Raw genomic sequence first — 22,696 nt, 5'->3', positions numbered from 1 at the left:
TATGTCTTCATGTTTTTGAATATCCCAACCTTGTTTATTTTAAAACATTCATGTAATAATTTTATGACATTAACATCTTCAAGAGATTTTCTTCTGATAATTATTTTCTTGACTCTTCCTTAGCATTAGATTTCTTCATGCATTTTATAATCATGGATCATAGACTTATCTAAAGAAACATATTTTTTACTTTGCATTGTTTTCTTTTTTTTTCCCCCTCTATGCTCCTTCTTCCCATAAAAATTATGAGGCTACTTCCACGAATGTCCTGAGGCCATTGGTTGAGAAACAGCTCTCATAATTAAGGTTTGGGCCTCCTCCACGGTAGAGATATGAAGGATATACAGAACTGGTAGTGAACTTCAGGCAGCCCTGTACTGAGGCTATGTCCTATCCATAGACTTACATTGTCTGGCAGCTGAGTATAAGTTGTAGCCCCAGGCAGTAGTTGTCAGTATTTTTTCACTCTACTTTTATGACTCAGAGCCCCTGGATTTAAGAAGTGAGGCCAACTCTGTTTTCGCACTTCACGTGGAAGCCTTCTAGTCCTTCTTTTCCCAAAGGGGGTGAACTTATATCCCCCAACTGCCTGCTTTGGAATATGGATCTTCATCCCCATTTACATTTCCAGATTTCTGTTTTGTCTCTGTTCTATGTAGACATCTTGTCGAAGTTTCATGGATTCTTTGTTATTATAACTTACCCATCATTGCACAGTTTGTAGAACAGAAGGGGATACATCAAAAAAGAAACATAGTAGAGGGAGAAGATGGCTGCAGAGTAGATGGAAGTTATACTCACCTCCCTCTGGCCTCAACGTGGAATTAAAAGTAAATTATAGAACAACCAACCTGAATAACCAACTGAAGATGAGCTGAACAAAAGTCTTACAACTAAGGATTTATAGAAGCTACATAAAAACTGGTAGAAAAGCAGAAACACAAAGATGTCTGGCCTTGTACCCACTTGCAGGTGCTGAGAATCCAGAGGGATATCTCAGTTGCAAAGGTAACCCTGAAGAATGTGGGGGTCTTAATCCCAAGCTGGGCTCCCCAGCCCACAGCAACAGAGCCAAGAAGAGGCACTCATATAACATCTGGCTCCAAAAATCAGCCAAGATTCTTCCCACCAGGGATAGCTGGAAGTCTGTTAGAAACCCAGGAGCCCTCTTAAAGCTCCAGTGCACAAAATCTCCTTCACAACACTCAATCAGGTATCAGGCAGAGGGAAGGCAGCTCCAGGGGACTAGAGTCTTGGGAGAATAGACTGGGCTGTGCAGAACCAGAAAGAGAACTAAAGGGATGGCTACCAGGGATCCTGTGCTGAGTCCCTCTACTGCATTGCCCACAGACACCATCTTTCCTGGGTGAACACTCCCCAAAAATCTGCCTTGGCTTAGGGGGACTGCATAAACCCTACCCTTACAGCATTCCTGTCACCAGTTTCAGCTTGTGTCCTACAGAAAAGTCTGTTGCTTAAGCTTGTGGTATAGAGTCTTCAAGATATCTTAGGGAGGAATTCAAGAAAAATCAGAGTTGCGTGGTTCTGGGGCAGAGGCCATTTCCCTTCTCTGGCCATTATGGAAATGGGAGACCAGGGAGCGCCAACTTGGAGCACCCTGAGCCCCAATGCCAGACTAGCCCCAAGCTGCAGCTCCAAGAGCCTGCCCTAGCCACCATAATAATCCCATTGAATGGGAGGCTGAAGCACTTTGCCCACAAGTCTCCAGCCCCTGCAGCCCCACCTAATGGTAGCCTTAAGTGCTCAGCTTCCCTCAATCAATAGCTTCCCAAGACCCTGCCCAAGACCCTGCATCCCCACAGCTTTAGTAGCCACACTGAGGGGTAGTCTGAAGTGTCCTAACCCACAGCAGCCCTGCTAGCTGCTAAGCAATAGCCTGCTGAGCAATAGCTATAAACGCCCTGTCCTCTACACTATAATAGCCCCATCCAGTGGCAGCCTAAAGTGCCTTGTTTTCTCCAGCTGGAAGTGCCCCACCCTCTGCCACCATAGTAGCACCACCAAAGGCTTCCTGAAGCAACATTTACCCCACTGCTGTAGTAGCTCTGCTGAACAGTAGACTTAAGCTCCCAGACCCCACTACCACAGAAGCTCCTTGAAGAATTACTCATAAGGTACAACCTTGTTCCCACACAGACATAGCCTCACAGAGCAGCAACTCAATGCTCCCATTATGCTGGGAGCTACAGTATTTCCACTAGCGGCAGGGCCCAAAGTGCCCTGCTAATCCTACCCCCCTACACACACACAAACATATAGTAGTCACATTGGGGTGTAGCCCAAAGCATCCAGACACTGGCCCTGCCCCCATTCTGCCATAGAACTCATCATAATGCCCAGTCCCCTGTAACTATAATAGCCATGTTGAATGTTGCAAGAAGCATCCCATTCCACTGCCCCACTGAGCAATAGCCCAAAGAGCCCAGCTCCCACCGCCATAGTAGTTCCCCCAAGTGCTGACATAAACTCATCCTCACAACCATAGTAGCCCTGCCGTCAAAGTAGCCCTACTGCCATAATAGCCATGCCAAGCTCCACCAGGGCCCCCAGCTCCCCACAGCCATAGCATCCACACGGAGCAGTAACTTGAAGCGCTCAATCCCCCTACTGCCATAATAGCCCCATAAAATGCTGTCCAACACATCCTGCTCCCAACAGCCACCATAGTCCCGTCGAGCTCCGCTCCTTTGCAGGTAGAGTAGAACCATCAGGTGCTGTGTAAAGCATTTACCCTCCCCTGTCACAGTTGCCCCTTGAACAACAGCTGAAGTGTCAAGTATCCCCTCCACCATAGTAACCCTGCCACGTGCCACACAAAGAGCTCAGCACCCCACCCTACCCCCCGCAGCTGTCCGTAATAGCCCTGCTGAGTGCTGCCAGAAGCACCCCACAGCAGGCCCATGGAAGAGCCCTGCACCCTAAGCCACAGTAGCCTGACCAAGTGATAACCAAAATGCCCCCCACCCCATCAACCATAGTAGTCCCAGAGGGACACCATAAAGTGCTTTGCCTCCCTGCCACCATTGTAGTCCTGGCAGGGGCAGCCCGAAGCACCCTACTTCCCTACTTTCCTGCAGCCATAGTAGCCCCAACCATAGCCCCTACTGAAACACCCCGACCACCCCCCACTCTAATCTCACCCTCACAACCATAATAGCCCCACTGAGCAGTAAGCCAGAAGAACCTGGCCCCCTGCTGCAACGGTAGCCCGCCCAGTGGCAGTCCAAAATGTTAGGCCTTCAGATCCTAAGGGTCTCCCACCGCTGGAGGAGCGCCCTTCCCCACAATAGTAGCACTGCTTGTTTTCCCTCTATGTAACTTCTTCACTGAAATCTCTTAGTGTTTTAATACTTTCTAATCAGATTGATTCTTTTTTTTTTATACTGTTGAGTTTGTGAGTTTTTAATGTATTGTAGATAGTTGTCATCTGTGTAGATATATGGTTTGGATACAATTATTTTCTTCCAATTTGTAATTTGTGTTTTCATGCACTTAGTGTAGTGTTTCAAAAGCAAAAGCTTCTAAATTTGATGAAATCTAAGTTATCAGTATTTTCTTTAATGGACTTCTTTAATGAGTTATGCTGATCATGTCATGTCTAGAACTCATTGACCAGTTTTAGAGCCCAAACATTTTCACCTTTGTTTTTCCCTAAAAGTTTTAGAGTTTTAACTTTCATATTTAAATATGTGATCCATTTTGAGTTAAGTTTTATATATGTTATGAGATTTAAGCTGATGTTCATTTTATACATTTGCCTCTGGATGTACAATTGTTCTAGCATCATTTGTTGAAAAGGTAGTTTTTTCTCCATGTAATTGCTTTTGCTTTTTTGTCTAAAATCAGTCGAGCAACCAGTATCTCCCATATTCTTTGTACAATAGCTCCAAGCAATTATATTTAAATCATTGCTACAAACTTTGCAAAAATATGTTAGCTTTAGTGTCCTTCAAAAAATAATTATTTCATCTTTCCTGATCATAAACTTACCAAAAATAGCAAAATGTTTTGATTAAATGAAGCTTAAAATCAACTGTAATATCCATAGTTCTGTAAAAAAAAAGTCTTAGTTTTGCCTCAATATTTATGTCTCTCTTCAACAGTAATTGCATTCCTTCTGCTGTGACTTTTTATACTGAAATAAATGACTGAAGAATGTCTTATTGCTGAGACAGATAAATTAATCGCTAATGAAATATTAACTTCTTTTAAAGTAACTCTGAATAAATCTGCTGACCCATAAAAGATTCATCTTAAAGGAGACTCATTTATTTTCTGCCTCTACCACTTCTATGGACATGAAACATCTTCTATATTTTACCTTGTTTCAGCCATTGCAATGTTGAGAGTAGCACCTGGCTTTTAATATTATGCTTTAATTTGGAGAGGTGACACATTAGGTAATACCCCAGGGTGTAATGTAAGGAACAGACACTGCTCAGAAGAAAAATGACAGCCAAGAAGGTTCTCAGTGTAAAAATTAACCTTAAGAAACAAGGGTTTGTTCCATTTCAAAGACCAGAAAAATCAGTGCTGATAAAGCATTCTGGGGTTTCCAAAAACAAACAAAACCCGTGACTTCAGTTCCATCCCTCGAAAATCAGTCACCTGTGTGAAGTTGTATCTGGGACAAGTACTAAACGAGGACAGTACCAAACTTTAGCAAAACAAAATACTATGCCTGAGCAGATGACTTGGTGGGTAGAATCTCCTCAAGGTCAAGAGAACCTTCCTATTTGGTTTGCCTTTGCAGGATAGGCCATTTCAGGTAGAAAATAGTTCCTTCCCAGGGTATGGTTTAAAAATTGGCATCTTTCTTTTGGGTCTGCATATTGTCTTTTGAAGCAATGATTATGTGTAGAAAATAAAACATCTGAATTATTTTTTGAAATAAGACATGTATAAGGCATTTACTTTTTTAAATCTCAGGAAAAATATATTTTATTAAGCAAAGTTTTTTCAATAATGAATAAATCTAATAGTTACTTAAATGATTGTTTTCAAGGGGTTGTGTAAGTTATGATGGCAACAAGAGATATATAAAGCCTTTCCATTGTTTTTAAGTTGTTAACTTGTTTGTTTAAGAATGAAAAATTATGTTATATGACTATTAAACACAACATGTGGGTCATGAAATATAGCCCCTTTCATGTGGCATTTTATAATAAAAAAGATTATTCAAAATTGACATTCAAACATCTCTTTTTGAAAACATTGCCCATGTAGAATGTTAAGAAATTTGACCTGATAACTTAGAAAAACTTTCATTCGCTGAGAACAAATTTGCATCCTTTTAAATCAGCCTGCCCAGAAGTATCAATTCACCAGACCATTTTGACAATTTTGGAAACATAGTCTTTTTATTTCTATTTTAAAAGATAAATTTTTAGTAAGTAAACAGATCTTAAATGTAAAGCTTGATGAATTTTTACACCCATGAAGCAGGTATTGACATCAAGATACAGAACATAACCAGTACTCTAGGAAGCTCCTTTGTACTGTCTCCTAATTAATACTCCCCCAAATTCTTGGCTTGTTGTTGTTGTTGTTAACATAATGTAAGAGGAATTGACCAGTTTGTCATCTTTTGTGTTTGGATTTCTTTTGCTCAATATTATGTATGTAGGTTTCATTCATGTATTTGCATATATCAGTAGTTTATCTTTTTATGTCAATTTATTTTTAATTGAGTTTATTGGGGTACACATTTAGGTCTGCAAAAATGTGTGTGTATATATCAAGGAGTTTATTATTTTTATTGCTGAATTGTATGCCATTGTATGAATGTATCCTGTTGTCTAAATATATCACATGCATTTATCTAATCACCTGCCAATGGACATTTGTGTTTGCAGGTTTTGGCTGGCAAGATCATTTTTGTGCATGCATTTTGGCGCATTTGTATGCACATTTCTATTGTGTATATAACCAGGAGTGGAATAACTGGATCTTAGAGTATTCGTTCTTTAGCTTTACCATTTTCTATTAAACATTTGTTCATAGTGCTTTTACCAATTTACCTCCAACCAGCGATGTGCAAGAGTTCCAGTTGCTCTACATCCTTGCCAGCACTTGGCATTGCCAACCCTTTTAATATTCACTGTGCTGATGGAAGTCTACTGATATCTCATTGAGGTTTTTCCTTGCATTTCCTGATGACTAATAATATTGAGCACCTTTTCATATATCGTGTTGGATGCAAATCTAAATTTTAAAGTAAAAAGTATCATAAGCAGACATTTTTATTTTTCATAGACCTTATATAAAAATGATAGATAAATGAATTCACCACAACTTCCAAGCTGCCCTTTTGCTGTTCCACTTGTCTATCTGACCCCACCCTTACTTACTGGACTATCGCCCCTGAAACAGAAAAGTTCTAGGAAGCTGGTCAGCCACCCTGAGGAGAAGCATTCCAAGAAGCCAATATCCTAAAACCGCAGAAGGAAGCATACCAGGACTTTTGACTCAACACCCACTTGCTATAGACCCTCTTTTCAACCCTATAAATTCATCTCCCTAGCTTGTACTGAGGCACTTCTCCCTGGAGGAGTGCCCGGCAGGGTTCCTTTCTTCCTTTCAGTAAAGCCTGTTACTCTGGTCTTTCGGACTCCCATGGATTCCAACAAAAAACAACTGTCAATTTGAAAAGTTTCCTAAAACAATTCATTATTATCTCAAATTCATAAACTTGAAGGAAATAAAGCAAAATTATGTTTTTAAAAGCTACTAATCAGTGGTAAGAAAGTACTGTAACTACCAAGTTTTATCTCAGGAAGAGCTCCTTTGACCTATTATATTTTATTCTGTGCTAATTATAGAAAGTGTGGAATTCAATGTCTGTCACAAAAAATTACAGAGGCACATTATTACATTAAGTACATCCACTATGTCTCTAAATGTGATAATTGTTAGAGCGGTATAATGGTTAAGAGTTTGGGTAAGACTTCATAAGATACATTGATTGGCATTTTATTTGACATACATAAGTATTTTATAGTTTTCTATTGCTGAGTACTGGATCATAACCACAATGAGTTACTTATAATATATATGTATATGTGTTCTATAATACAAAGAATAGGCCACATGTTACTTACCATTAGTTAACATTTATCTAAAAGCCCCTTGATATTTAAGCTCCACAATTTATTGGAGACACATAAATGACACATTTCTGAAAGCAGTGAAAGCAAGAGGCAAAGTCTCAGACTCATGTTCTAAATGATGTAAATGCTTCATACTCTGGCATGGACACTGAGACAAGTATTGGTGATTACATACTTATAGCAATTAACCACAGTTAATCACACTGGGAGTTTTACTAAAAATGCAGCCACTTCCACCCCGTCAGTAAGTCCGAATCTTCTTGGGCCACTAACTACTTGACATTTGTAATAAGATTGTATCACAATTACTGGTTACATGTGTAGAAACAGCCAGTTATATGAATGCTGTAGATTGAACATTTGTGTCTCCTTCAAATTCATATGTTGAAACCTCAGTGACCAATGTGATGGCATTTGGAGGTGGGGCCTGTAGGGGGTGATTAGATCATGAATGAGAGTAGAACCCTCATGAATGGAATTAGAGTCCTTATAAAAGGGGTTCAAGAAGAATCCCTTGTTCTTTTATGATTTGAGAACTTGGTGATAAGATGGTTGTCTATGACCCAAGAAGTGGGCTCTTACCAGACACTGAATCTAATGGAGTCTTGATCTTGGACTTTCCAGTCTTTAGAACTATCAGAAATAAGTGTTGTTTAAGCCATCCATAATATGGTATTCTGTTATAGCAGCCCACATGGGCTAAGAGAGTGTTTCTGCCTGTTAGCCTAAAAAATAAAAGGCCAAAGTGAGAAACAACAAGCATACATTTAAAAACCAAAATAATAGCTATTTTGGAAGCACTGATCCAAGCAGAAACCCGAATAGTGTTCTGATTAGATGGTGTGGCTAAGGAGTAATAATAGGAAAGAAATGGAAACAATTACATGAATAGAAGGAAGGCATTTCCACATGTACGGATAAACTAACATAGTGATGTTATTTCTAAAGAATGTTTTTAATTTTCGATCAGTTAGTAGTCAGAGTACTTGCTTTCCTGCTATGTTTGGAAACAGTTGTTTGGGATACAGTGCTGTGTAGGCCCATTTCAGAGATTACTTTTCCTTGTTTTAATATTCCAGAAGTTAAGGAGTAAATCGTGCAAGGCAGTTCCTCTGAGATGCAGGTCTGATCCCATTTTACAGTGGCCCTGTTAATATTATTATCTTAGTTTTAAATATCATTTTTTAATTTTTCAATTACAGTTGAAGTACAATAATATATCAGTTTCAGGCGTATAACATAGTGATGAGACATTATATAACTTACTAAGTGATCACCAATAAATCCAGTACCCATCAGACACCATCCATAGTTACTAAAATATTATTGCCTTTATTCCTTATGCTGTACTTTACAACCCTACAATAGTTTTGTAACCACCAATTTGTACTTCTTAATTCCTTCACCTTTTTCACTCTTCCCCCCAATCCCTCTCCCACCTGACAAACATAAAAATGTTCTCTGTATCTATGAGTCTGTTTCCGTTCTGCTTGTTTGTTGATTTGTTTATTTATTTATTTTAGATTCCACATGTAACTGAAAGCATATGACATTTATTTGCCTCTGTGTGCCTTATTTCATTCAACACAATAACCTTGTAGGTCCATCCCTGCTGTTTTGGGTAGCAAGATTTCACTTTTTGTGGCTGAATAATATTCCATTGCATATATGCACCACCTCTTCTTTATCCATTCATTTATTGATGGATGCTTAGGTTGTTTCCACATCTTGGCTATTGTAAATAATGCAGCAGTGAACATATGGATATGTATGTCTTTTCAAATTACTGTTTTGGGTTTCTTCAGATAAATACCCAGAAGTAGAGTTGTTGAGTCCTTTTTTGTCTCTTGTTATATAGCCTTTCTTTTAAAGTCTATTTTCCCTGGTATAAGTATTCCTGTCCCAGTTTTTGTTTACTCCCATTTCCATAAAATATCATTTTTTTTTTGTATTTTTCTGAAGCTGGAAATGGGGAGAGACAGTCAGACAGACTCCCGCATGTGCCCGACCGGGATCCACCCAGCACTCCCACCAGGGGCTACACTCTGCCCACCAGGGGGCGACGCTCTGCCCCTCTGGGGCATCGCTCTGCCATGACCAGATCCACTCTAGCGCCTGAGGCAGAGGCCAAGGAACCATCCCCAGCGCCCGGGCCATCCCTGCTCCAATGGAGCCTTGGCTGCGGGGAGGGAAGAGAGAGACAGAGAGGAAGGAGGGGGGGTGGAGAAGCAAAATGGGTGCTTCTCCTATGTGCCCTGGCCGGGAATTGAACCCGGGTACCCCACACGCCAGGCCAACGCTCTACCGCTGAGCCAACTGGCCAGGGCCAAAATATCATTTTTTATCCCTTTACTTTAAGTCTGTGTGTGTCTTTTCATCTGAAGTGAGTGTCTTATAGACCGTATATGTAAATGTCTTGTTTTTTTTTTTATCTATTCAGCCATCATATGTCTTTTGATTGGCACATTTAATCTATTTGCATATAAATTATATTTTTTAGTGAAAGAGAGAGAGACAGACAGACAGACAGAAAGGGAAAGAGATGAGAAGCATCAACTCATAGTTGAAGCACCTTAATTGTTCATTGATTGATTTCTCATATGTACCTTGACCAGGGGGCTACAGCCAAGCCAGTGACTCCTTGCTCAAGCCAGTGACCTTGGGCTTGAGCCAATGACCTTAGGCTTCAAGCCAGTGACCTTTGGGCTCAAGCCAGTGACCATGGGGTCATGTCTATGATCCCATGCTCAAGGTGGTGACCCTGTGCTCAAGCTGGTGAGACCACGTTCAAGCTGAATACCCTGTGCTCAAGATAGTGAGCCCATGCTCAAGCCAGTGAATTCGGGACTTCAAACTTGAGTCCTCAGCATCCCAGGCCAATGCTCTATCTACTGCACAACTGCCTGGTCAAGCTAAAGTAATTTTGATAGATATATTTATTGACTTTTTATTATTCATAATTTTGATCCTTTTTTCTTCATATTATTAAATAAGACCCTTTAATATTTCTTGTAATATTTATTTGGTGGTCATGAACAACTTTATCTTCTTCTTGTCTGGGTAGCTATTTGTTCTTTGATTCTAAAAGATAACTTTTTGGGGTGGGTTAATCTTGGTTATAGTCCCTTGCTTTTTGTCACTTTGATTATTTCTTGCCATACCCTTCTGACCTGAAAAATTTCTGTTAAGGAATCAGCTGACAGTCTTTTGGGAGCTTCCTTATAAATAACTGCTTTCCTCTTGTTGCTTTTAAGATTCTTTGCACAAGCTTTGACATTTTAATTATGATGTATATTGCTATAGGCCTCTTTGGATTTATCTTGTTTGGGACTTTCTGCACTTCCTGGATTTATATATCTATTTCTTTTACCAGTTTGTGAAAGTTCTCCATCATTATTTTTTCAAATAACTTTTCAATCTCATGATCTCTCTCTTTTCCTTCTGGTACCCCCATGATGTGAATGTTGGTATGCCTATAGATGTCCCAGAAACTCCTTACACAATTTTTCTTATTTTGAATTCATTTTTGTTGTTGTTATTCTTATTAGGTGTTTTCTGTTTCCTTATTTTCTAAATTTCTGATTTGATCCTCTGCTTTGTTTACTCCATTGTTGATTCTCTGTAACATATACTTCATTTCAGTTATTGTATTCTTCATTTCTGACTGGTTCTTTTTTATGTTTTCAATATTCATTTTTATGTTTTCTATCTCTTTGTTGAAATTCTCACTAAGTTAATTTACTCTTTCCCTAGGTTTATTGAACATTCTTATAACCAGTGTTTAGAATTCTATTGATACTTATCTCCATTTTTTTTAGTTCTTTTTCTAGAGTTTTGTTCTGTTTTTTTTTTCATTTGGGACATGTTTGTCTCCTCATTTTTTCTACTTTCTTGTGTTTGTTTCTATGTATTAGGTAGAACAACTATGTCTCTTGGGCTTGGAAGAATAGTTTTATGAAGCAGGTATGCTATAAGGTCCAGCAGCACAGTCTTCCTAATCATCGTAGCTGGGCACTCCAGGTGCACCTCCCATGTGGGTGTGTATACCGTCTTTTGTAATTGAGTCTTAATGGGAAGGGCTTGGAACCTCAATGGGAAAAGTTTACCTCCAGGTGGATAGCCTGTGTGGACTGACTGGCCACACAGTAGGTTAAGAGGTACAGAGGATGACCACATAGAGCAGAACTTATTGTGGCAAGGCTCTGGTGTCTGTTGAATCTTCCCTTTAAGCATGTCACTCCTGAAGATAATTGGGTGGTGCTTCAATGTGAAATAAAGCTGTCCACCATATGTGCTGGCTCTGGGGCCTCCTGGGAGTTAAAAGCCAAGGTCAACTACCACCTGCATTCTGCCTGGGGCTACTCTGCATGAGCAAAGAAAAATGGCTTCTGATAGCACTTCTGTCTGGTAGAAAGCTGACTCTCCAGCCCTTGCTGTGATGGCAGACGATTCAGTTCCTCCTCATATATCCCTAGTGCCTTTCAAGCTGCTGCCCACTATTAGAGTTCAGAGTAAGTCTGTGTGTGAACCCTTTAAAAAGAATGCCTGAGAGTCCAACAGCTCTCCAGGCTTACTGATTCATAATCCCAGCTGGTTTTTATAGCCAAATCTTACAAGAAATTCTCTTCCCTGCACTGGAACCCTAAGCTTAGGGACCTGGTGTGGGTTGAGACCCCTCACTCCTCAGAGGGAATCCTTGAAATTGAGACATTACTCCCATTTTTTTTTTTGCCCCATAAAGGTGTAGTACCAGCCCATTCCATATCTCTAACCCACTTACCAGTCTCCATGTGGCTTTTCTTTTTCTTTTTTCTTTTCTTTTTTTTTTTTTTTGACAGAGACAGACAGAGAGTTAGAGAGAGGGACAGATAGGGACAGACAGAAAGGGAATGAGATCAGAAGCATCAATTTTTTGTTGCTGCACCTTAGTTGTTCATTGATTGCTTTCTCATATGTGCCTTGACCAGGGGCCTACAACAGAGTAAGTGACCCCTTGCTCAAGCCAGTGACCTTGGGCTCAAGCCAGCGACCTTGTGCTCAAACCAGCAACCTTTGGGCTCAAGCCAGCAACTATAAAGTCATGTCTGTGATCACATGCTCAAGCCAGTGACCCCACACTCAAGCTTGTGAGTGCATGCTCAAACTGGGTGAGACCACGCTCAAGCTGGTGACCTTGGGGTTTTGAACCTGGATCCTCCATGTCCCAGTCTGACACTCTATCCACTACACTTCCATGTGGCTTTTTCTTTACATTCTTAGTTGTAAGACTTCTGTTGAGATATATTTCAGGTGGCTCTAAATGATGGTTACTCTTTAGTTTCATTGTAATTTTTATGTGGTTGGGGGAAGATTGGAGTACTATTTTTACTTATGTTAACATCTTGTCTAGAAGTTCATATTATTTTTTACATGTCTTAAATCAGATAATTTTGGCTTTAATTGAAGTAATTAAATGATGATAACTGATTAGTTAAATTATGAAGTCAAACTTCAGTATGAGTCTGAGTGAATTACTTAATAGCCATTGGATCCTCCATTCCCCTCATTGTAATATGGAAGCTGGTAAACCACCATCTCTACCTTTTCTTAAGAGTTGTAAAGATACTTTACATTAGATAAAACTACAAAATGAAAAATACTAGAATAATAATACAAGACCGTATTCTCATTAGGTATTTCAAATTTCTAAGAATACCTGTCTCCCAGAGAAAAAGTTCATAAAAAATAAAGTGGTATGAATTGTTGTTAGTGTTTAACAGATTTATGAGGATTTTTATACTATTCTGTCCACCCTTGTATATTTTTAAAATTCAATAAGATATAAAGTTAAAAACAAAAATGTTCATTAAATGTAACATAAGAGAAAAATGCTGCAATGTATTGGTTCTCAAAGAGTGTTTCCTAAGACCAGCAGCATCGGCAGCTATATGGGATCTGATATGAGATGCAAATTTACACGCCCCACCCCAGAACAACTGAATCAGAATCTGTGGACAGGGAGCCAGTAGTTTGCATTTTTACATGCCCTCTAGGTCAGTGGTCCCCAACCCCCGGGCCGCGGACCTGTACCGGTCTGTGGGCCATTTGGTACCGGTCCACAGAGAAAGAATAAATAACTTACATTATTTCTGTTTTATTTATATTTAAGTCTGAATGATGTTTTAGTTTTAAAAACTGACCAGATTCCCTCTGTTACATTCGTCTAAGACTCACTCTTGACGCTTGTCTCGGTCACATGATACATTTATCCGTCCCACCCTAAAGGCCAGTCTGTGAAAATATTTTCTGACATTAAACCGGTCCGTGTCCCAAAAAAGGTTGGGACCACTGCTCTAGGTGATTCTGATGCACAACTAAAATATGTAAAGAAAATGGCATTCGTCCAAGAGTTATAAAAAAGGAATTTTAATTCAGAATTAATTGGTTTTTCAACATTGGACATGCCATTTACTTTCTCTGAGCATCAGTATTCTGTTTTCCAAATGAACTTGGAATTTTAGTATCTTTTGGTCCTTTTTTAATTAAGCCTATAAGAATGACACTGATATACACAATTTAGGTGAGGAAATGTAATCTGTGAGAAACTGCTCTCCACAGGTTGGAACTTTATATGGCTTGATTGACCACCCGATCTGCTAACAATTAAACCACTTGTGTCTTTAATAATAGATTCTTTGTGTATAGCTGGAAGAAAGTTCATTTTCATTTCCAAATATAGTTCTAAACTATGTATATCATTTCATATATAGATAGTATTTCAGGTTTCTCATTACAAAAGGCATTGGTGTTTGGATTTACCATTAAGTCTAGATGACTTGGGTAGATTTATTTGCATGTTTTATAGTTATATATTATATTTGATACAGAGTAAAGACATATTTTAACTGAAATACATTTAAGAAATTTAAACTTAAGCTCTTAGTTATAACTATTTATTGATATAATCTAAGCATGAATCTGAAAAGTGTTTTAAAGGAGTTTTACATACCAGAGCTTGTCAGGAATTTGTGCAAGTCTTCCACATTCCTCTATTCCACAGAAAGATGTTAAAAATTCCCAGTGTCATGGAAACTTTGCCTATTCTGAGTTATCCTTAGGGAAGGCAGGGAGTAAATGAACTAAGGGGCAGAGGTTAAAAATGATTTCTGTGATTTCCCACCATTGGTTGCCAAGACATTTCTGGAACTGAACATTTGAAAATGTTAGCTAAGTAATGAAGAACATTATGCATGTTGGACTTGGAAGGGTGTAAGTAAAGGCCACATTCAAAAGCAGAAGGAGGAACCAGAAAGTCATTTTTTTTCTTTGCAGACGTGATCGAAATCCAAGCAGGCAGGCCAGAGCTTTCTTTGCTATCTTCGCATGCAACCCCTCAGATGCTGATAGCACTTCCTGAACCTAGAAATTGCCTTGGTGGCTCTTGGAATTGAAGTTTTCTCATTTCAATCATTATTTAAGGACCATTTAATAAGAAATAAAAAGTATCACACTGTTGGGCCCTCAAGATTCAGAGAATATAATACCTAGGGCTGAGACAGAAGTCAGACCTCAGTAACAATCCACAGGAAGGCAATTTCACTGCATGGCACTCTATTCTTTGCAGGTTTAAATAGCAAGGTGCTTGATAAACAACATGGAAATGGGTTATCTGGGTTTTCTTATCACCTCTGTATATCTAAGACAGGATGCTCCAAAAGTCTCCAATCCAAAACTGCCAACATCACAGGCAGAGAGAAAACAAAACAAAACAACAACAACAACAATAAAAAACCCTGTTTCTTTTAGCTAAAGTTCAGAAAATGGGAAACCTAATAATATAAACCATTTTGGCAGTAGCAACTCCACTACAGGCAAAAACAAATAAAATATTGGAGAAGTGTATGCCTCTCTCCAAGTTCCAGTGGGGCCAAGCACAAGCTGATTTTCCTCTCTAACACTCCCTGTTGTACCACAGAAGCAGGTGGTAGTCCTCTGATTTCCCTGCCCAGTGGCATTAGCAGGGCTGAAGGGGAAGCTAGTCATCTGTTTTCTGCCCAGAATGTGCAGGCAGTACAATTAATCCCCTGAAGGAATAGTTTTGGCGATGCTGAATGAATATTTGATATTTCATTTCCCATTAGCCATAAGCAGGTGGTATTACCATTCTCCCTCCCACCCAGGAGAATGCCAGTGGCATCCCGCAGTGAACAGACTTCATATCTTCCTAAAACAAACAAGACTTAATAAGAGAATAAGAAGTAGGGATACTTACCACTATGCTTCACAGTCCACAACCTGTATCAGTGCAATACACTGGGGAGCAGAGCCTCGGCCCCAACTCATCAGCAATGAGGTAGAATGAGTTCATGAGAGCTAGAACTAGTTAACCCTCTATTTCCCTGTCTTCCTATAATGTCAGCAAGGAGCTGAACTTCTACTCCTACCCTCCTTGTAGCAGTAAAATATTCTGTCAGCACTCCACTCCACTCCTCCTTAGCTTCAGAGCAGTCTAGTGAGAAGCTGAGCTTACATATTCACTAAAAAGGCAGTAAATGTCATTGTCACATATTTGCTGAAAAGATGTCAGCAGAGGGAAAGTCTAACTGAACTTCTGCCTCAAGTTTTTGTATTGAGGATGTGTAAGAGCTCTGCTCCATTTTTGTAGGGGTGATGTCAGTGGAGTTCAGTGAGCATCTGAACATAACACCTACCGGCACCTCATACTACACCTCAACAGGTGTAAAAGAACCTTCAATCTAAAAGTCACACCTTATACAAAAAGTAGTTCAAAATGGTCATGGCTCTAAATGTAAAGCTTAAAATTCTAAAATCTTTATCATAAAAGAAGACATAGGAGAAAATATTTGGGATTAGGTTTAAGCAAATGGCTGCTGATACTCAAAACACAATCCATACAATGTAAAATGATAAATAGTACTGCATTAAAATGAAAAATTTAAGATATGTTAAGACCTTGTGAAGAAGATGAAAGAAAGCTTAAGACTGAGAGAAAATATTTCTAAAGGGCATATGTGACAAAGTGGTTGTATCTAGAATATATAAAGAACTCTTAAACTCAACAGAGACAATAAAGAAAAAAATCAAATTAGAAGTCATGATAAACCTAAAGAGATATTTAACCAAAGAGAATGTCAGTTGGCAAAGAAGCACAAGAAAGACGTTTGACATTATTAGCAGTTAGGGTAATGCAAACTAAAACCACTTGAAGGTATATGGAGAGTAAGTGGTAATGGAAGGACACCCGACTTGGAGTGGTGAACGCATACTACAATGTACAGATGATGTGTTGTAGAATTGTGCACCTGAAATGTGTATCATTTTGTTAACCATTGTCATCACAATAAATTCAATAAAAAAGGAAAAACATATTGATATAGTGTTATATATAGCTATTAGAATTACTAAGATTAAAAAATAATAATATATTTCAAACCAAATGCTGCAAGGATGATGAGCAACTGGAATACTCAAATTTTGCTAGTGGGAATATAAAATTGCTCAGCCACTCTCAGTAACAGTTTGACGGTTTATTATAAAACTACACATTAAACTACCATGTTGCCCTGCAGTTGCAATCTTCCTTATTCATTCCAAAGAAATGAAAACTTATGTTTACAGAAATATTTGTACAAAAAAAGTTGAGAGCAGCTTTATTTGAAATAATTGAAACTTGAAACAACCCAGATGTCCTTCTGTTGCAGAATGGTTAGACTGCGGTACTTTCATGCCACTGAACACTTCTCGCCAATAAAAAGGAATCATCTATTGATATAGGTAAAACCCTGTATGACTCTCCATAGAATTATCTGGAGTTAAAGTACCCATCTCAAAAGGTTACATACTGTATGAGTCTATTTATATAACACTCTTGAAATGACAAAGTTATAGAAGAGGATAACAGATTAGTGGTTGCCAGGGCTTTAGCAATGTTGTGGGGAGGAGGGTTAGGAGTGATGGAACTATTTTGTAACTTTACTGTGATAGTGCATTTACAAACCTACATATGTGATATAATTGCACAGAACACATTTGCACATGCACACATATACACATGAGGACAAGGAACACTGGGGAAGTCTTGAGGAGGAAGAGGGAATATAGAACAGTATTTCAAAAAAATAAAATTTTATAATCACAGTCATAACTATTCAAATGATGAATCTGGTATCAGCATAATTCGCATTAACTGGGAGTTTGTGAGAAATTTAGACTTTTGGCTCCACTTCAGAACTAATGAATCAGAATCTGTCAATTCCCTGGAGAAATCATACACACTTGTAATTTTGAGAAGAACTGGTTCATACTTTGTAATAGGAGTTAAAAGTACAGGTCCAAATCTAGGAGTGCTCTGTGAGTATAGCCATTATGCCTGTATTCTTCATTACTATGCCTTCTGCCTAACATAGTACCTGGCACATAATAGATTCTCAATAAGTAGTCTTTGAATGAATGGATGAATGAATCTATTCTTTTTCCTGTTCCCATGTGCCTTCTCACATTTTTCCAGGGTTGAAGACAGATCTCTGTTCTTAGTGACAGGACAAATAGTCCCTGAGAGAAAAAGTCTTCTATTTAAACCTTTTAGTTCAACATTTCTAATAGTGACTACATAGATACTGTGCAAGGTATGAGGGACATACATTTAATGTATATTTTAAAAAGATGCTTACCATCTAATAGGGAATGCAGGTATGAAAATGAATACTAATATTTGTTGTAATAGACTTTATTATCTTCATCTTGTCTAGTAAGAATTTCCAGATATCTCTTCCCTCCAGATCTGTAATGTGTGCTTGTAAATGAAGGCACCTGGGTGTGGAAGAAAGCATAGTGGACCCATAACAACAAGGATGTGCTACTTACTAGTTATTTTACTTTGTGACCTGCATCATCTTCATCTGCAAAACAAGAATGAAATCATCTTTATGAGACTATTGAAAATAGTTTGGAAATACTACATCAACTGAAAAGTAAAAACCTCTAAAGCATAAAAGACTTTTTTTTATAACATAAGAATATTCTGAGATTAAATTCATAATACTCAGAGGTAGAAATGGCATTGTTATTTGTATGAGTCTGATATAATATGATAGAATTATCTTTTCTATCTTTTTTATCCTATTATTTCTAATAGGTACAATGGCCATGTATGCTACTTTAAGGTTTATAATTTGTATGTATTAGGAAATACACATTTGCTATAATAGAGTTAATGATCATCATCTTCTTTAGCAAGAATTCTCAGCTAATTCTCTCCTGCAGAACTCTATTCTGTATTCCCAAATTATAACACCAAGATGTATAACATATAAATAATATTGTAAATAGTTAATATCATCAGAGGAACCTTTAAAATATCTGGAATGCAAGTGTCTCAGGGCATGAAAAGCCTTTAATGGTCTGGTGGGACTACATGCAGTTTAAGTGACTTCATTCCCAGACTTGTCTGTTGCTGGTAGAGTTGATAATGAGTTAAGGTATTTTAACTCAATCTCAAAGGTCTCTTGGCATATTTTGGACAAAGATCAAGATTATTCCATGTGGATCATTTTCAGCTAAATGTGAACTTTCAACTCAAAGTGACTACATAAATCAAGTGACTACATAATTTACAAAGTGACTACATAAATCAAAGTGACTACATAAATTACAGAAGGAGAAAAAAGAAATATGAACTGAAAAATATTGACTTACAAGGTATTTGCAAATGCCCTTGTTTTAATGTTATTTGGGATCTACTTGTCTCTAACAGTCTCAAAAACTGGGCGAAATTATACAAATAGTGTTCACTTGAGTCCTTACTGAATTTGGTAATAATAACTAGAGATTTCTAGATCAAAGTCATAATTATATTCATAAAGACAAGCCTCTGTTGATCATGAAGTTAGAAAAACATCACTGCACACCTTATATATGGCAGTTTAGGCCTGGAATAAAAATATATACACCACTGGAATAAATGAAAAGTTTCAAAAAATGTATTCAGTTTTGTATGTGATAAAGTCACATATAGACACACCTTGTTTTATTGTGTTTTGCTTTATTATGCATTACAGATATTACATTTTTTTAATTGGAGGTTTGTGGCAAACCTTATTTGAGCAAGTCTATGGACACCCTTTTTCAACCAGCATTTGTTCACTTTGTGTCTCTGTATTACATTTTAATTCTCTCAATGTTCCACAGTTTTTCATTTTGGTTAAATTTGTTATGTGGAGATTTGTGATCAGCAATCTTTGATGTTCCTCTTGTAATTTCTTTGAGTTGCTCCAAATTGTGCCCATATAAGATGGCAAACTTAATCAATAAATGTTGTGTGTGTTTGGACTACTGCACTAACCAGCCATTCCCCATCGCATTCCCTCTCCTTAGGTCCCTCTTTTCACTGAGACATTACAATACTAAAGTAAGGCCAGTCAATAATACTACATTATCTTCTACATGTTCAAGTAATAGGAAGAGTTGCACATCCCTTACTATAAACCCAAAGCTAGAAATGATGAAGCTTAGTGAGGAGGGCATGTTCAAAGCTGAGATAAGCCAAGATCTAGGTTTCTTGCACTACATAGTTCACCAAGTTGTGAATGCAATGGAAAAGTTTTTGAAGGAAATTAAAAGTGCTAACATGAGAGTAGCTACACTAAACAACACATTTTCCAAGTTGAAACAGCCTTATAATGGAAGTGTAGCTAATTTCATTAATTACCTTAGCTGTGTTTTCTTAATAAATTGGGGCAGCTTCTACTTTAGCACTTACCATTCCACTTTGCACTTTTATGTTACTGAGAAAGACATTTCCCCTTAAACCTCATAAAACAACCTCTGCTAGCTTCAAACTTTTCTTCTGAAGCTTCCTCACCTCTCTCACCCTTTATAGAACTGAACAGATTTAGGGTCTTGTTGTAGATTGGAGAAAAATGTTACCATTTTCAAAATCCTAAGGCACTTTATAATTATACTAAATCAACTTTGCTTGTGTTCTGTAAATGGAACAACAAAGCCTAGATGACAGCATAGCTTTTTACAACATGGTTTACCGAATGTGTTAAGCCCACCATTGAGACCTACTGCTCAGAAAAAAAAAATTCTTTCAAATATTACTGCTCAAAATATTACAACTGGTCACTCAAGAGCTCTAATGGACATGCACAATAAGATTAACTAATATTGTCTTCATGCCTGATGATGTAACATCTATTCTGAAGCCCATGTATCAAAGAGTAATTTAGACTTTCAAGTCTTATTGGAAAAATACATGTTTTAAAGAGGCAACTTCCATAGATAGTGATTCTTTGATGGATCTGAGCAGCATACGTGGAAAATTTTCTGAAAAGGATTGAGCGGTCTAGATGCCATTAAGAATATTTGTGATTCAGGAGAAAAGGTCAAAATCTCAACATTAATAAGAGTTTGAAAAAAGTTGATTCTAATTGTCATGGATGACTTTGAGAGGTTCAAGATTTTTACAGAAGTAACTGCAGATATGGTGGACATAGCAAGAGAACTAGAATTACAAGTGGATCTTGAAGATATGACTGAATTGCTGTAATCTCACGATAAAACTTGAACAGATAAGGAGTTGCTTCCTATGGATGAGCAAAAAAAGTGGTTTCCTGAGATGAAATCTACTCTTGGTGAAGATGCTCTGAAATGACAACAAAGGATTTAGAATATTACATAAATTTAGTTGACAAAAAAGCAGCAGAGTTTGAGAAGATTGGCTCCCATTTTATTTTTTATTATTTTTTCATTTTTAATTAGGTTTTTTTTTTTGAGAGAGAGAGAGAGATGTTGATTTGTTGTTCCACTTATTTATACGTTCATTGGTTGGTTCTTGCATGTGCCCTGACCACGAAGATCAAACCCACAACCTTGGTGTATTAAGATGATGCTGTAACCAACAGATTCCAATTTTAAAAGATGTTCTAATGTCGATAAAATGCTATCAAACAACATCATATGCTGCAGAGAAATCGTTCATGAAAGGAAAGTCAAGCTTGGAAGAAATTGTATTTTTCTCATATTTTGAGAAATTTCCACAGCCATCCCCACTTTCAGCAAGCAGCATCCTGATCAGTCAGCTGCCGTTAACATTGAGACAAGAGCTTCTCCCAGCAAAAAGGTAACTTAAGGCTTGGATGATGATTAGCATTTTTTAACAATAAAGTATTTTAAAATTATGGTATGTACATTTTTAGATATAATGCTATTGTATACTTAATATATAGATTGCAGTATAGTGTAAACATAACCATTTTATGTACTGGGAAACCAAAAATTCATGTTACTCGCTTTACTGCAATATTTGCTTTATTGTGGTGGTCTGGAACATAACCCACAATATTCCCAAAGTATGTCTGTACACTGCCCATAGCACTTGATTGTTGTTAAGAAATCACATTTCTAAATAAAATGAAAGGAAAATACCAGAGCCTTTACTTTTCCTGGGCATTGTTAGTGTGAGCCTGACAATTACTGACAGCTAGTCAGAACATTTTGTGTTGTTTGCTCTCTAGGCATTTCCTAATTATGAATAATAATTCCATTAACCATGTACTTGAAACAAGTAAATTATCCAGCAGCACATCATAAGCAGTTGCATCAAAGAGCCTTCCAGAAAGACCTCATGTGACTTTGTCCTAGCCTCCCCACTTACAGGTTCTTTCAGGCAGTCAGAAAGTCAATGATTTGTCACCTAGCACTGAAAAGGGGCCATTAATAGACACCTCTGCAAATGAATCTACTGCTTTTGAAAGTAATGGTATTTATTTATTCATTTATTTATTTATTATGTTTAATGTCAGTCTCATGACTTGCCAAGTTTAACCTGTGAGTGACCACAAGGGATGCCACAGACTGACAGTGAACATTTTGCAAAGGGCTGGTCCTTTGTTGGCAACTACTAAGGCCTCCTGACATTCATGTTTTATCCCAAGTGTGAGCTGGATCTCACATATTTATATGTCTTTATCATGAAAGCAAACTTCTTCCAATCATAAAATTATTCCCAGTCCACCAGTAAAATAAAAGTTGTTATTAAATTTACACAGAGGTGCCTCCCAATCCTCACATTTTTGTAATCAATTTCTATAACCTTTCCCCTCTTTTTTCCTTCCTTCCTTCCTTCTTCCCTTTGTTCTTGACTTCCTTCTTTCCTAAATTTGTGCTGATATATGAACGCTTGGCTCTTTCAATATGTAACATATCTTGCTCCCAACCTTGCTCTTTAGTGTTCTGGAAAGAGCACTACCTTACTGGAGATGGAAGTGAAGTAGGAGGGGCCAAAAAATGTTTCTTCAGTAAAGTTTTTTAAATGAACATTTCTTATTCTAAGTGTTTCTGTATTTTTATTGTCTGTTACCACTGGGTGGGATTTTATTCCTTCCTTTATAAAGAATAAAATAGACAAAATATACTGATCTCTTTTTTTTCCTTCTTTAAATTTTGAAATTAAATTTAATAGGGTGACATTGATCAATAAGAGTATGTAGGTTTCAGGTGAACATCCCTATAGCATTTGAACTGTTGATTGCATTGTATGCCCATCACCCAAAATCAAATATTTT

At 37.8% G+C, this 22,696-nt stretch overlaps 1 long non-coding RNA gene across 1 annotated transcript in view; it reads right to left on the bottom strand.

The window, feature by feature from the left end:
- Positions 1-15,588, bottom strand: part of LOC136386070 (uncharacterized) — a 32,734-nt gene extending 17,146 nt beyond the window's left edge. The window contains exons 1-2 of the long non-coding RNA XR_010747884.1: positions 15,382-15,588; positions 7,713-7,855 (exon numbers count right to left, since the gene is read on the bottom strand). This is a non-coding gene — a long non-coding RNA (uncharacterized lncRNA). The remainder of the gene's footprint in view (positions 1-7,712; positions 7,856-15,381) is intronic.
- Between the last annotated feature and the right edge of the window lie 7,108 nt (positions 15,589-22,696).

The sequence above is a fragment of the Saccopteryx leptura genome, chromosome X (genome assembly GCF_036850995.1).
Source record: "Saccopteryx leptura isolate mSacLep1 chromosome X, mSacLep1_pri_phased_curated, whole genome shotgun sequence".
Lineage (NCBI taxonomy): Eukaryota > Metazoa > Chordata > Mammalia > Chiroptera > Emballonuridae > Saccopteryx > Saccopteryx leptura.
This window is presented reverse-complemented; position numbering and strand designations above follow the sequence as displayed.